Source organism: Salvelinus namaycush, unplaced genomic scaffold, assembly GCF_016432855.1.
Source record: "Salvelinus namaycush isolate Seneca unplaced genomic scaffold, SaNama_1.0 Scaffold98, whole genome shotgun sequence".
Classification (NCBI taxonomy): Eukaryota; Metazoa; Chordata; class Actinopteri; order Salmoniformes; family Salmonidae; genus Salvelinus; species Salvelinus namaycush.
In genome coordinates, this window is record NW_024061730.1 from 171,553 (window position 1) to 187,547 (window position 15,995).

Here is a 15,995-nt window from a genome sequence, read left to right on the forward strand (position 1 = left end):
TAACTCAGTCGGTATTCTCATCAGGTTAACTCAGTCAGTATTCTCATCAGGTTAAAACTCAGTCAGTATTCTCATCAGGTTAACTCAGTCAGTATTCTCCATTGATGAAGGTGATCTGTTCTCCAGCTGAAAAGAGTTAACCATATTGGATTTCACGTGAGGAAAGCAAACAAGCGTTTGATGTGTCAAAGCCAGTCAGAGCCAGCCCTGCGTCTGGTAGTTAGAATATATCCTTACTAATAAAACAACTGTAATGTATATGGGTCTATGTGATACAGACTGACTGAAACAGAGAGGTCTTTCTCCCTGCTGACCCACCATATTGACTTTGTACAGGGAGGTTTGTACGGTTCCTAGACTGTACACACGCACGCACGCACACACAAACACACACACACACACACGCACGCGCACGCGCACGCACACGCACACGCACACGCACACGCACAGACACAGACACAGACACAGACACAGACACACAGCCACACACACAGACACACACACACACACACACACACACACACACACACACACACACACACACACACACACACACACACACACAGCCACAGACACACACAGACACACACACTCACACGCATGCACGCACGCACGCAAGCACACACACACACACACACACACACACACACACACACACACACACACACACACACACACACACACACACACACACACACACACACACACACACACACAGGCATGCACGCTCACACTGAGAGTAATGAATCAGATGGTCTGGGCTCCATGTCACCACAGAAGAAAAGGAGCATTCAGCAGATTGAGGAGAGGAGGGATGGAGGGGGAGAGGAGAGGAGGGATGGAGAGGAGGAGGGGGGAGGGGGAGAGGAGGGATGGAGGGGGAGAGGAGGGATGGAGAGGGAGAGGAGAGGAGGGATGGAAGGGGAGAGGAGAGGAGAAGAGGAGGGTGGGGGAGAGGAGAGGAGAGGAGAGGAGAGGAGAGGAGAGGAGAGGAGAGGAGAGGAGAGGAGAGGAGAGGAGAGGAGAGGAGAGGAGAGGAGAGGAGGGGGGTCTGTTGTGTCTCCTCTGAGCCCTGCACCTCATTGTAACCAACACCCCCCTCAGGCTGTTGTGTCTCCTCTGAGCCCTCTGTGAGAGCCAGTTTCACCAAAACATCAGCATTGGAGGGGCAACTGGCCTCTGGGACTGGTGCCATTGTGCATCCGATGGCTTCGTTTGTGCTGTCAACAGCAGCACAGTTGAGGGTTTGCCACATACTGTATAATGTGTTACGTGTAAAGGCTCTTTGGATGAAATCGTCTCTAGGCCCCAGTACTAAAAAAAAACATTATCATGGTATGATGGTGATTGCTAGCAGCGTCCGTTAGGTTAACTGTTTACTAGCTGTGTTAACCTTCTCCTCCTTTTAGGTTAACTAGCGTTGAAAGGACTAAGGCCGGGGTTACATTCAAGCTGCGAAATAGTGCACTGTAACAGACTTTTAAAGGTGTTTTCCCATTGAGCAGTATTTACCGCGAATACCATCTCCGCAAAAACACGCAAACATCGCTTTTAAAAGCTGCATTGTGGACGGCTCTCCAATGATTTAATCCTGGCCACGAAGTGTCTTTCTCCCAGGCCACAGCAGAGAAGAGCAGGGCGAGGTTAAAATGGGTTAGACCAGACTAGACGAGAGAAGAGCAGGGCGAGGTTAAGATGGGTTAGACCAGACTAGACGAGAGAAGAGCAGGGCGAGGTTAAGATGGGTTAGACCAGACTAGACGAGAGCAGAGCAAGGTGAGGTTAAGATGGGTTAGACCAGACTAGACGAGAGAAGAGCAGGGCGAGGTTAAGATGGGTTAGACCAGACTAGACGAGAGAAGAACAGGGCGAGGTTAAGATGGGTTAGACCAGACTAGACGAGAGCAGAGCCAGGTTAAGATGAGTTAGACCAGACTAGACGAGAGCAGAGCAGAGCCAGGTTAAGATGAGTTAGATAGACTAGATGAGAGCAGAGCAGAGCCAGGTTAAGATGGGTTAGACCAGACTAGACGAGAGCAGAGCAGAGACAGGTTAAGATGAGTTAGATAGACTAGATGAGAGCAGAGCAGAGCCAGGTTAAGATGGGTTAGGCCAGACTAGACGAGAGCAGAGCAGAGCCAGGTCAAGATGGGTTAGACCAGACTAGACGAGAGCAGAGCAGAGCCAGGTTAAGATGAGTTAGATAGACTAGATGAGAGCAGAGCAGAGCCAGGTTAAGATGGGTTAGACCAGACTAGACGAGAGCAGAGCAGAGCCAGGTTAAGATGAGTTAGATAGACTAGGTGAGAGCAGAGCAGAGCCAGGTTAAGATGGGTTAGACCAGACTAGACGAGAGCAGAGCAGAGCCAGGTTAAGATGAGTTAGATAGACTAGACGAGAGCAGAGCAGAGCCAGGTTAAGATGGGTTAGACCAGACTAGACGAGAGCAGAGCAGAGCCAGGTTAAGATGAGTTAGGCCAGACTAGACGAGAGCAGAGCAGAGCCAGGTCAAGATGGGTTAGACCAGACTAGACGAGAGCAGAGCAGAGCCAGGTTAAGATGAGTTAGATAGACTAGATGAGAGCAGAGCAGAGCCAGGTCAAGATGGGTTAGACCAGACTAGACGAGAGCAGAGCAGAGCCAGGTTAAGATGAGTTAGGCCAGACTAGACGAGAGCAGAGCAGAGCCAGGTCAAGATGGGTTAGACCAGACTAGACGAGAGCAGAGCAGAGCCAGGTTAAGATGAGTTAGATAGACAAGATGAGAGCAGAGCAGAGCCAGGTCAAGATGGGTTAGACCAGACTAGACGAGAGCAGAGCAGAGCCAGGTTAAGATGAGTTAGACCAGACTAGACGAGAGCAGAGCAGAGCCAGGTTAAGATGAGTTAGACCAGACTAGACGAGAGCAGAGCAGAGACAGGTTAAGATGAGTTAGATAGACTACTGGAGGGTAGGTTAATCCTATTGATGTGACTGTTTCATCGTGTTCACAGTGATTACACTCTAACTGCTACTCCATTAAAGAAATGACTTGAAGACTGGATGTGTAAACACAGGACACCTGGCCTTGTTTACGTTGTCTTGTTGTTGTTCTTCTAGGTCCTCTCTGTTCCTCATGCTATTATTGGCTTTAACTAGCTACGGTAAATATGTGACTATAATGGATATGAACAGTGTTTTAACTAGCTACAGTATATATGTGACTATAATGGATATGAACAGTGTTTTAACTAGCTACAGTATATATGTGACTATAATGGATATGAACAGTGTTTTAACTAGCTACAGTATATATGTGGCTATAATGGATATGAACAGTGTTTTAACTAGCTACAGTATATATGTGGCTATAATGGATATGAACAGTGTTTTAACTAGCTACAGTATATATGTGACTATAATGGATATGAACAGTGTTTTAACTAGCTACAGTATATATGTGGCTATAATGGATATGAACAGTGTTTTAACTAGCTACAGTATATATGTGACTATAATGGATATGAACAGTGTTTTAACTAGCTACAGTATATATGTGGCTATAATGGATATGAACAGTGTTTTAACTAGCTACAGTATATATGTGACTATAATGGATATGAACAGTGTTTTAACTAGCTACAGTATATATGTGACTATAATGGATATGAACAGTGTTTTAACTAGCTACAGTATATATGTGGCTATAATGGATATGAACAGTGTTTTAACTAGCTACAGTATATATGTGACTATAATGGATATGAACAGTGTTTTAACTAGCGACAGTATATATGTGACTATAATGGATATGAACAGTGTTTTAACTAGCTACAGTATATATGTGACTATAATGGGTATAAACAGTGTTTTAACTAGCTACAGTATATATGTGACTATAATGGATATGAACAGTGTTTTAACTAGCTACAGTATATATGTGACTATAATGGATATGAACAGTGTTTTAACTAGCTACAGTATATATGTGACTGTATGGGCTACTATATGGAGGTAATATAACTCAGGCCCTATATGGACTACTATATGGAGGTAATATAACTCAGGCCCTATATGGACTACTATATGGAGGTAATATAACTCAGGCCCTATATGGACTACTATATGGAGGTAATATAACTCAGGCCCTATATGGACTACTATATGGAGGTAATATAACTCAGGCCCTATATGGACTACTATATGGCGGTAATATAACTCAGGCCCTATATGGACTACTATATGGAGGTAATATAACTCAGGCCCTATATGGACTACTATATGGAGGTAATATAACTCAGGCCCTATATGGACTACTATATGGAGGTAATATAACTCAGGCCCTATATGGACTACTATATGGAGGTAATATAACTCAGGCCCTATATGGACTACTATATGGAGGTAATATAACTCAGGCCCTATATGGACTACTATATGGAGGTAATATAACTCAGGCCCTATATGGACTACTATATGGAGGTAATGTAACTCAGGCCCTATATGGACTACTATTTGAAGGTAATATAACTCAGGCCCTATATGGACTACTATATGGACTACTATATGGAGGTAATATAACTCAGGCCCTATATGGACTACTATATGGAGGTAATATAACTCAGGCCCTATATGGACTACTATATGGAGGTAATATAACTCAGGCCCTATATGGACTACTATATGGCGGTAATATAACTCAGGCCCTATATGGACTACTATATGGAGGTAATATAACTCAGGCCCTATATGGACTACTATATGGAGGTAATATAACTCAGGCCCTATATGGACTACTATATGGAGGTAATATAACTCAGGCCCTATATGGACTACTATATGGAGGTAATATAACTCAGGCCCTATATGGACTACTATATGGAGGTAATATAACTCAGGCCCTATATGGACTACTATATGGAGGTAATATAACTCAGGCCCTATATGGACTACTATATGGAGGTAATGTAACTCAGGCCCTATATGGACTACTATTTGAAGGTAATATAACTCAGGCCCTATATGGACTACTATATGGAGGTATAATAACTCAGGCCATATATGGACTACTATATGGAGGTAATATAACTCAGGCCCTATATGGACTACTATATGGAGGTATAATAACTCAGGCCATATATGGACTACTATATGGAGGTAATATAACTCAGGCCCTAACACATGTAATGAGAAGGCATAAGCAGAACGATTGAATGATCCTTCTCTGAAGGGGTCCGTCCTCCATTACTGAGCCTCTACCAGGTAATGTCAGACCTTCACATTTCAGGTTTATAACAGCTTTAGTGTGATGGAAAACATTCTGTCAATGGTGGACAGAAGTTGTAACGTTTTGACTCCCTTAGAGGCATGTCTGTCTGTCTGTCTGTCTGTCTGTCTGTCTGTCTGTCTGTCTGTCTGTCTGTCTGTCTGTCTGTCTGTGTCTGTCTGTCTGGCTTCACGTACACCGGGCCTGCCTATTGTCATTTTAGGATTCCAATCTCATGGAGAGTATGTGAACCGGAGACACGACGTAAGCATGCAAGAACACACACGATGCTGTCTGCTACAGCGTGTTGAAGTGGTTGTGCAGGAAACTGAAACTACCTGAGTGAGACACACACACACACACACACACACACACACACACACACACACACACACACACACACACACACACACACACACACACACACACACCGCAGTGATTGGAATGACTCAATGACTTTAACAAGGTGTGTGTGTGTGTGTGTCATTCAGGTAGTCTCAGTTCTCCCACGCAACCACTTCAACACGCTACATCAGATAGTGGCTACTACAGTCCTGTACATTGTGTTTTAAAGGTTGCAGGAAAGTGCTCCTGCAATTAAGATTCTACATCTGTACAGTTGTGTGTGTGTGTGTGTGTGTGTGTGTGTGTGTGTGTGTGTGTGTGTGTGTGTGTGTGTGTGTGTGTGTGTGTGTGTGTGTGTGTGTGTGTGTGTGTGTGTGTGTGTGTGTGTGTGTGTGTGTGTGTGATTGCCCTGAAACCTCCATAACCCTGATGATTTCTAAATGCACCCTTAATTTGACTCATTTTTTGTATTTAGTTTTTTACTGAGTCAGCAGCTACTCTTCCTGGGGTTTATTAGGATCCTCATTAACTGTTGTCATAGCAGCAGCTACTGATCCTGGGGTTTATTAGGATCCTCATTAACTGTTGCCATAGCAGCAGCTACTCTTCCTGGGGTTTATTAGGATCCTCATTAACTGCTGCCATAGCAGCAGCTACTCATCCTGGGGTTTATTAGGATCCTCATTAATTGTTGTCATAGCAGCAGCTACTCTTCCTGTGGTTTATTAGGATCCTCATTAACTGTTGTCATAGCAGCAGCTACTCTTCCTGGGGTTTATTATGATCCTCATTAACTGTTGTCATAGCAGCAGCTACTCTTCCTGGGGTTTATTATGATCCTCATTAACTGTTGTCATAGCAGCAGCTACTCTTCCTGGGGTTTATTATGATCCTCATTAACTGTTGTCATAGCAGCAGCTACTCTTCCTGGGGTTTATTAGTATCCTCATTAACTGTTGTCATAGCAGCAGCTACTCATCCTGGGGTTTATTAGGATCCTTATTAACTGTTGCCATAGCAGCAGCTACTCATCCTGGGGTTTATTAGAATCCTCATTAACTGTTGTCATAGCAGCAGCTACTCTTCCTGGGGTTTATTAGGATCCTCATTAACTGTTGTCATAGCAGCAGCTACTCTTCCTGGGGTTTATTAGGATCCTCATTAACTGTTGTCATAGCAGCAGCTACTCTTCCTGGGGTCCGCACAGAACATAGAACATGACATAATACAGAACAACGATAGACAAGAACAGCTCAAGGACTGAACTATACAAAAAGGACCTATTGACAGTTACCCACACATGGGTACAGGTACATATGCCTCAGAGTTCATTAGGTCTGATAGAGGAGAGGTGATGTGTTGTATTCATTTTTTAAAGCTCATTTAGCTGTTTGCTGAGAGGGAATGGAGTTCCATGCATTCATGGCTCTATATAACACTGCGTTTCCTCGAATATGTTCTGGATTCTGGGGACTGTGAAGGGTGGCCTGTCTTCTGGCCTGTCTGGTGGGGTAAGTATGTCTGTCAGAACTACGGTATATGTAAATTGATTATACAGTCAATTTGGAATTTTCAACACAATAATATTTTTCACAAAAACAAGTAGTGATGCAGTCAATCTCTCCTCTACTTTGACCCAAGAGAGGCTGACGGTCACACTTCTGACATTAGTTCTCTGTGTACCTCAAAGGACAAGACCTGATTCTCTGTTCTGGGCTCAGCTGCAGCTTGTCTAGGTCCTTCTTTGCAGCACTTGACCAACCAATCACCCGACAATAGTCAAGATGAGATCAAACTAGAGCCTACTAGAACTCGTTTGGTGTTGACTGTGGTGTTAAAAACACCGACTAGATCTCTCGCCCCCATCTTTTACAACAATTGAATCAATATGCCCTTTTGATCAAGCAGTTTCATCTCCTCTACTTGCTCAACAGCCACACCATTCATTGCCAGATTCAGCTGAGGTCTAGAATTTAGGGAATGATTTGTACCAAATATAATGCTCTTAGTTTAAGACATGTTCAGGACTACTTTATTAATAGCCACCCGTTTAAAAAAAAATATTGCAACTCTTTATGTGTTTCACTAGCTGTGGTAGCTGCCGTGTATAATGTGTAATCATCAGCCTACATACTGTAGACACAGAGGCTTTGTTTAATGCTAGTGACAGATCATTAGTAAAAATAGAGTACAGTACAGGACCACGAGAGCTGCCTTGGAGAATACACTTGACATGTTTTACATTGGAGAAGCTTTCATTAAAGAAAACCCTCTGTATTCTATTAGATAGATGCCTTCAAGCCATGATATGGCAGAGAACGTAAAGCCATATCACATAAATTGTGTGACTTCAATGCTAGCCTGTAACCAAACCTTCCCTAAATGTACAGCTTGTTGATGAATTAACATTATTGAAGTACATTTTTCCAATCAAATATTCCCTATAATTTGACAGTTATTTTTTAATTGGCTAAACTAATTGGCTAAGCTAATTGGCTAAGCTAATTGGCTAAGATGTTCAACTCCATGGTTCAGCAGTGTGGCATTTAAGACCATCTAGTTGTCTCCACAAATCTGTGTGTTTGACCTCTCTATGAACTAACATTGTTATAATCTGAGTGTTTGACCTCTATATGAACTAACAGTGTTATAATCTGAATGTTTGACCTCTATATGAACTAACAGTGTTATAATCTGAGTGTTTGACCTCTATATGAACTAACAGTGTTATAATCTGAGTGTTTGACCTCTATATGAACTAACAGTGTTATAATCTGAGTGTTTGACCTCTATATGAACTAACAGTGTTATAATCTGAGTGTTTGACCTCTATATAAACTAACAGTGTTATAATCTGAGTGTTTGACCTCTATATAAACTAACAGTGTTATAATCTGAGTGTTTGACCTCTATATGAACTAACAGTGTTATAATCTGAGTGTTTGACCTCTATATGAACTAACAGTGTTATAATCTGAGTGTTTGACCTCTATATGAACTAACAGTGTTATAATCTGAGTGTTTGACCTCTATATGAACTAACAGTGTTATAATCTGAGTGTTTGACCTCTATATGAACTAACCGTGTTATAATCTGAGCGTTTGACCTCTATATGAACTAACATTGTTATAATCTGAGTGTTTGACCTCTATATGAACTAACCGTGTTATAATCTGAGCGTTTGACCTCTATATGAACTAACCGTGTTATAATCTGAGTGTTTGACCTCTATATGAACTAACAGTGTTATAATCTGAGTGTTTGACCTCTATATGAACTAACAGTGTTATAATCTGTGTGTTTGACCTCTATATGAACTAACAGTGTTATAATCTGATTGTTTGACCTCTATATGAACTAACAGTGTTATAATCTAAGTGTTTGACCTCTATATGAACTAACAGTGTTATAATCTGAGTGTTTGACCTCTATATGAACTAACAGTGTTATAATCTGAGTGTTTGACCTCTATATGAACTAACAGTGTTATAATCTGAGTGTTTGACCTCTATATGAACTAACAGTGTTATAATCTGAGTGTTTGACCTCTATATGAACTAACAGTGTTATAATCTGAGTGTTTGACCTCTATATGAACTAACAGTGTTATAATCTGAGTGTTTGACCTCTATATGAACTAACAGTGTTATAATCTGAGTGTTTGACCTCTATATGAACTAACAGTGTTATAATCTGAGTGTTTGACCTCTATATGAACTAACAGTGTTATAATCTGAGTGTTTGACCTCTATATGAACTAACAGTGTTATAATCTGAGTGTTTGACCTCTATATGAACTAACAGTGTTATAATCTGAGTGGTTGACCTCTATATGAACTAACAGTGTTATAATCTGAGTGGTTGACCTCTATATGAACTAACAGTGTTATAACCTGCCACTCCTCTCTCCTGTCACTCCTGTCTCTCCAGTCTCTCCTGTCTCTCCTGTCTCTCCTGTCTCTCCTGTCTCTCCTGTCACTCCAGTCACTCCTGTCTCTCCTGTCTCTCCTGTCTCTCCTGTCTCTCCTGTCACTCCTGTCTCTCCTGTCTCTCCTGTCTCTCCAGTCTCTCCTGTCACTCCTGTCTCTCCTGTCTCTCCTGTCACTCCTGTCTCTCCTGTCTGTCCTGTCTCTCCTGTCACTCCTGTCTCTCCTGTCTCTCCTGTCACTCCCGTCTCTCCTCTCTCCTGTCTCTCCTGTCACTCCTGTCTCTCCTCTCTCCTGTCTCTCCTGTCACTCCTCTCTCCTGTCTCTCCTGTCTGTCCTGTCACTCCTGTCACTCCTGTCACTCCTGTCACTCCTGTCTCTCCTGTCTCTCCTGTCTCTCCTGTCTCTCCTGTCACTCCTGTCTCTCATGTCTCTCATGTCTCTCATGTCTCTCCTGGCTACTGACTGTGAATGAGGGTGTTTACATAAGAGCAGCTACTGTGACATAATGAGAGGTAGGGCCTGAGGGGAGATAATGCTGTTTCACCACAGATATACTGGAGCTACTGTACACACACACACACACACACACACACACACACACACACACACACACACACACACACACACACACACACACACACACACACACACACACACACACACACACACACACACACACACACACACACACACAGGATTGACGTAACAGCCTCACGGTAGAAGTGGGTCAATGTGTTCATTCTAACGAATGAAATCTTCCCTGATTACCGCTGGCACTCCCATTCCCAGAAAGTGTGTGTGTTTGTCTGTGGCAGAACTCCAGAGAAGGGCCACTTATCAGGAAGTTAACAAGGCATCAAGGAGCACTGTGCCCTAACGGCTAGGAACACGCACACAGAGGTCACACAGAGGTCACACAAGGCAAAAGACGTGGGTCTGGAAGAAAGATTTGTTTTCATATTCTGGCATGAATCATTTGTAGACTATGGCTGTTAGCAGCATCTAGCATCATGAATCAGTTGTAGACTATGGCTGTTAGCAGCATCTAGCATCATGAATCAGTTGTAGACAATGGCTGTTAGCAGCATCTAGCATCATGAATCAGTTGTAGACTATGGCTGTTAGCAGCATCTAGCATCATGAATCAGTTGTAGACTATGGCTGTTAGCAGCATCTAGCATCATGAATCAGTTGTAGACTATGGCTGTTAGCAGCATCTAGCATCATGAATCAGTTGTAGACTATGGGTGTTAGCAGCATAATGAATCAGTTATAGACTATGGGTGTAAGCAGCATCTAGCATCATGAATCAGTTGTAGACTATGGCTGTTAGCAGCATCTAGCATCATGAATCAGTTATAGACTATGGCTGTTAGCAGCATAATGAATCAGTTATAAACTTTGGGTGTAAGCAGCATCTAGCATCATGAATCAGTTATAGACTATGGCTGTTAGCAGCATAATGAATCAATTGTAGACTATGGCTGTTAGCAGCATAATGAATCAGTTATAGACTATGGCTGTTAGCAGCATAATGAATCAGTTGTAGACTACGGCTGTTAGCAGCATCTAGCATCATGAATCAGTTGTAGACTATGGCTGTTAGCAGCATCTAGCATCATGAATCAGTTGTAGACTATGGCTGTTAGCAGCATAATGAATCAGTTATAGACTATGGCTGTTAGCAGCATAATGAATCAGTTGTAGACTATGGCTGTTAGCAGCATCTAGCATAATGAATCAGTTATAGACTATGGCTGTAAGCAGCATAGCATGCCTCGTGCTAGTTTTGTTTGTCCTGGAACAATCAGCCCACTTGACTGTATGTTCATCCCAAATGGCACCCCATTCCCTTTATAGTGCACTACTTTTGACCAGGGCCCACTGCCTACATAGTGCACTATACAGGGAATAGTGTGCCGTTTGGGACAGACGCTGTGGCTTCCCTCATTGTTCCCTCTTTAAGGACAAAGAGCTGTTCTCAAAGCGTCTCTCTCCACAGTTCTGTTTCTACCATCCTGACCAGGAAAACAACCCGAGTGTGTGTGTGTGTGTGTGTGTGTGTGTGTGTGTGTGTGTGTGTGTGTGTGTGTGTGTGTGTGTGTGTGTGTGTGTGTGTGTGTGTGTGTGTGTGTGTGTGTGTGTGTGTGTGTGTGTGTGCCTGTTCTTGTTTTGTTACCAAAACAGCCAGTACAACCCAGGCCAAGCCTGACCTTATGTAAGGGTGATTAGGTCTCTGTAATTACAGTAGGTCTTATGTAAGGGTGACTAGGTCTCTGTAATTACAGTAGGACTTATGTAAGGGTGACTAGGTCTCTGTAATTACAGTAGGACTTATGTAAGGGTGACTAGGTCTCTGTAATTACAGCAGGTCTTATGTAAGGGTGACTAGGTCTCTGTAATTACAGTAGGTCTTATGTAAGGGTGACTAGGTCTCTGTAATTACAGCAGGTCTTATGTAAGGGTGACCAGGTCTCTGTAATTACAGCAGGTCTTATGTAAGGGTGACTAGGTCTCTGTAATTACAGCAGGTCTTATGTAAGGTTGATTAGTTCTCTGTAATTACAGTAGGTCTTATGTAAGGGTGACCAGGTCTCTGTAATTACAGCAGGTCTTATGTAAGGGTGAATAGGTCTCTGTAATTACAGTAGGTCTTATGTAAGGGTGACTAGGTCTCTGTAATTACAGCAGGACTTATGTAAGGGTGACTAGGTCTCTGTAATTACAGCAGGTCTTATGTCAGGGTGACCAGGTCTCTGTAATTACAGCAGGTCTTATGTAAGGGTGACTAGGTCTCTGTAATTACAGCAGGTCTTATGTAAGGGTGATTAGGTCTCTGTAATTACAGTAGGTCTTATATAAGGGTGACTAGGTCTCTGTAATTACAGCAGGCCTGACCTTATGTAAGGGTGACTAGGTCTCTGTAATTACAGTAGGTCTTATGTAAGGGTGACCAGTTCTCTGTAATTACAGCAGGACTTATGTAAGGGTGACTGGGTCTCTGTAATTACAGCAGGACTTATGTAAGGGTGACTAGGTCTCTGTAATTACAGCAGGTCTTATGTAAGGGTGACTAGTTCTCTGTAATTACAGTAGGTCTTATGTAAGGGTGACTAGGTCTCTGTAATTACAGCAGGTTTTATGTAAGGGTGACCCGGTCTCTGTAATTACAGCAGGACTTATGTAAGGGTGACTAGTTCTCTGTAATTACAGCAGGACTTATGTAAGGGTTACTAGGTCTCTGTAATTACAGCAGGACTTATGTAAGGTTGATTAGGTCTCTGTAATTACAGTAGGTCTTATGTAAGGGTGACCAGGTCTCTGTAATTACAGTAGGTCTTATGTAAGGGTGACTAGGTCTCTGTAATTACAGTAGGACTTATGTAAGGGTGACTAGGTCTCTGTAATTACAGTAGGACTTATGTAAGGGTGACTAGGTCTCTGTAATTACAGCAGGTCTTATGTAAGGTTGATTAGGTCTCTGTAATTACAGTAGGTCTTATGTAAGGGTGACCAGGTCTCTGTAATTACAGCAGGTCTTATGTAAGGGTGACTAGGTCTCTGTAATTACAGCAGGTCTTATGTAAGGTTGATTAGTTCTCTGTAATTACAGTAGGTCTTATGTAAGGGTGACTAGGTCTCTGTAATTACAGCAGGTCTTATGTAAGGGTGACTAGGTCTCTGTAATTACAGCAGGACTTATGTAAGGGTGACTAGGTCTCTGTAATTACAGCAGGTCTTATGTAAGGGTGACTAGGTCTCTGTAATTACAGCAGGTCTTATGTAAGGGTGAATAGGTCTCTGTAATTACAGTAGGTCTTATGTAAGGGTGACTAGGTCTCTGTAATTACAGCAGGACTTATGTAAGGGTGACTAGGTCTCTGTAATTACAGCAGGTCTTATGTCAGGGTGACCAGGTCTCTGTAATTACAGCAGGTCTTATGTAAGGGTGACTAGGTCTCTGTAATTACAGCAGGTCTTATGTAAGGGTGATTAGGTCTCTGTAATTACAGTATGTCTTATATAAGGGTGACTAGGTCTCTGTAATTACAGTAGGTCTTATGTAAGGGTGACCAGTTCTCTGTAATTACAGCAGGACTTATGTAAGGGTGACTGGGTCTCTGTAATTACAGCAGGACTTATGTAAGGGTGACTAGGTCTCTGTAATTACAGCAGGTCTTATGTAAGGGTGACTAGTTCTCTGTAATTACAGTAGGTCTTATGTAAGGGTGACTAGGTCTCTGTAATTACAGCAGGTCTTATGTCAGGGTGACCCGGTCTCTGTAATTACAGTAGGTCTTATGTAAGGGTGACCAGGTCTCTGTAATTACAGCAGGTCTTATATAAGGGTGACCAGTTCTCTGTAATTACAGCAGGACTTATGTCAGGGTGACCCGGTCTCTGTAATTACAGCAGGTCTTATGTAAGGGTGACCCGGTCTCTGTAATTACAGCAGGACTTATGTAAGGGTGACTAGTTCTCTGTAATTACAGCAGGACTTATGTAAGGGTTACTAGGTCTCTGTAATTACAGCAGGTCTTATGAAAGGGTGACTAGGTCTCTGTAATTACAGCAGGACTTATGTAAGGGTGACTAGGTCTCTGTAATTACAGCAGGACTTATGTAAGGGTGACTAGGTCTCTGTAATTACAGCAGGACTTATGTAAGGGTGACTAGGTCTCTGTAATTACAGCAGGTCTTATGAAAGGGTGACTAGGTCTCTGTAATTACAGCAGGACTTATGTAAGGGTGACTAGGTCTCTGTAATTACAGCAGGTCTTATGAAAGGGTGACTAGGTCTCTGTAATTACAGCAGGACTTATGTAAGGGTGACTAGGTCTCTGTAATTACAGCAGGACTTATGTAAGGGTGACTAGTTCTCTGTAATTACAGCAGGACTTAAGTAAGGGTGACTAGGTCTCTGTAATTACAGCAGGTCTTATGTAAGGGTGACTAGGTCTCTGTAATTACAGCAGGACTTATGTAAGGGTGACCAGGTCTCTGTAATTACAGCAAGACGTATGTAAGGGTGACTAGTTCTCTGTAATTACAGCAGGACTTATGTAAGGGTTACTAGGTCTCTGTAATTACAGCAGGTCTTATGTCAGGGTGACCCGGTCTCTGTAATTACAGCAGGTCTTATATAAGGGTGACCAGGTCTCTGTAATTACAGCAGGACTTATGTAAGGGTGAATAGGTCTCTGTAATTACAGCAGGACTTATGTAAGGGTGACTAGTTCTCTGTAATTACAGTAGGTCTTATGTAAGGGTGACTAGGTCTCTGTAATTACAGCAGGACTTAAGTAAGGGTGACTAGGTCTCTGTAATTACAGCAGGTCTTATGAAAGGGTGACTAGGTCTCTGTAATTACAGCAGGACTTATGTAAGGGTGACCAGTTCTCTGTAATTACAGCAGGTCTTATATAAGGGTGACTAGGTCTCTGTAATTACAGCAGGAACACATAAACATAATTCAGACATTTCCAGCTTGTTAGCTTTTACTGTTATTGTTCAGAAGCAATAACACTTATGATGTGGGCGGGCTGGAGCCACCGGGCTGTATGGAGGACAGGGGTAGTCCCAAATGGATCTCCATTTCCCTATATAGTGCACTACTTCTGTCTACAGTAGTGGACTATAGGGAATAGGGTTCCATTTGGGACACATCCATAGCGTGTCACAGCAGCATGGCAGAACAGAAGTCCATAGTACAGCATGTCTCTATAGTCACCACTCTCCTCCTTTCTAGAACCAGAGGGGCGTAGTTACAGGCTTTGTTTGGGTTTCACTACCGTTCTCCAGAACCAGAGGACCGTAGTTACAGGCTTTGTTTGGGTTTCACTACTGTTCTCCAGAACCAGAGGGCCGTAGTTACAGGCTTTGTTTGGGTTTCACTACTGTTCTCCAGAACCAGAGGACCGTAGTTACAGGCTTTGTTTGGGTTTCACTACCGTTCTCCAGAACCAGAGGACCGTAGTTACAGGCTTTGTTTGGGTTTCACTACCGTTCTCCAGAACCAGAGGACCGTAGTTACAGGCTTTGTTTGGGTTTCACTACTGTTCTCCAGAACCAGAGGACCGTAGTTACAGGCTTTGTTTGGGTTTCACTACTGTTCTCCAGAACCAGAGGACCGTAGTTACAGGCTTTGTTTGGGTTTCACTACTGTTCTCCAGAACCAGAGGACCGTAGTTACAGGCTTTGTTTGGGTTTCACTACTGTTCTCCAGAACCAGAGGACCGTAGTTACAGGCTTTGTTTGGGTTTCACTACTGTTCTCCAGAACCAGAGGACCGTAGTTACAGGCTTTGTTTGGGTTTCACTACCGTTCTCCAGAACCAGAGGACCGTAGTTACAGGCTTTGTTTGGGTTTCACTACCGTTCTCCAGAACCAGAGGGCCGTAGTTACAGGCTTTGTTTGGGTTTCACTACCGTTCTCCAGAACCAGAGGACCGTAGTTACAGGCTTTGTTTGGGTTTC

At 42.9% G+C, this 15,995-nt stretch overlaps 1 protein-coding gene and 1 long non-coding RNA gene across 2 annotated transcripts in view; both read left to right on the top strand.

Moving 5' to 3' along the window:
- klf13 (Kruppel-like factor 13) overlaps positions 1-15,995 on the top strand; it is a 68,875-nt gene that overhangs the window by 39,631 nt on the left and 13,249 nt on the right. The window lies entirely within an intron of this gene.
- Positions 998-4,980, top strand: LOC120043627. Its single transcript, XR_005476491.1, has 2 exons — positions 998-4,187; positions 4,551-4,980. It is a non-coding gene; the product is annotated as an uncharacterized LOC120043627 (long non-coding RNA).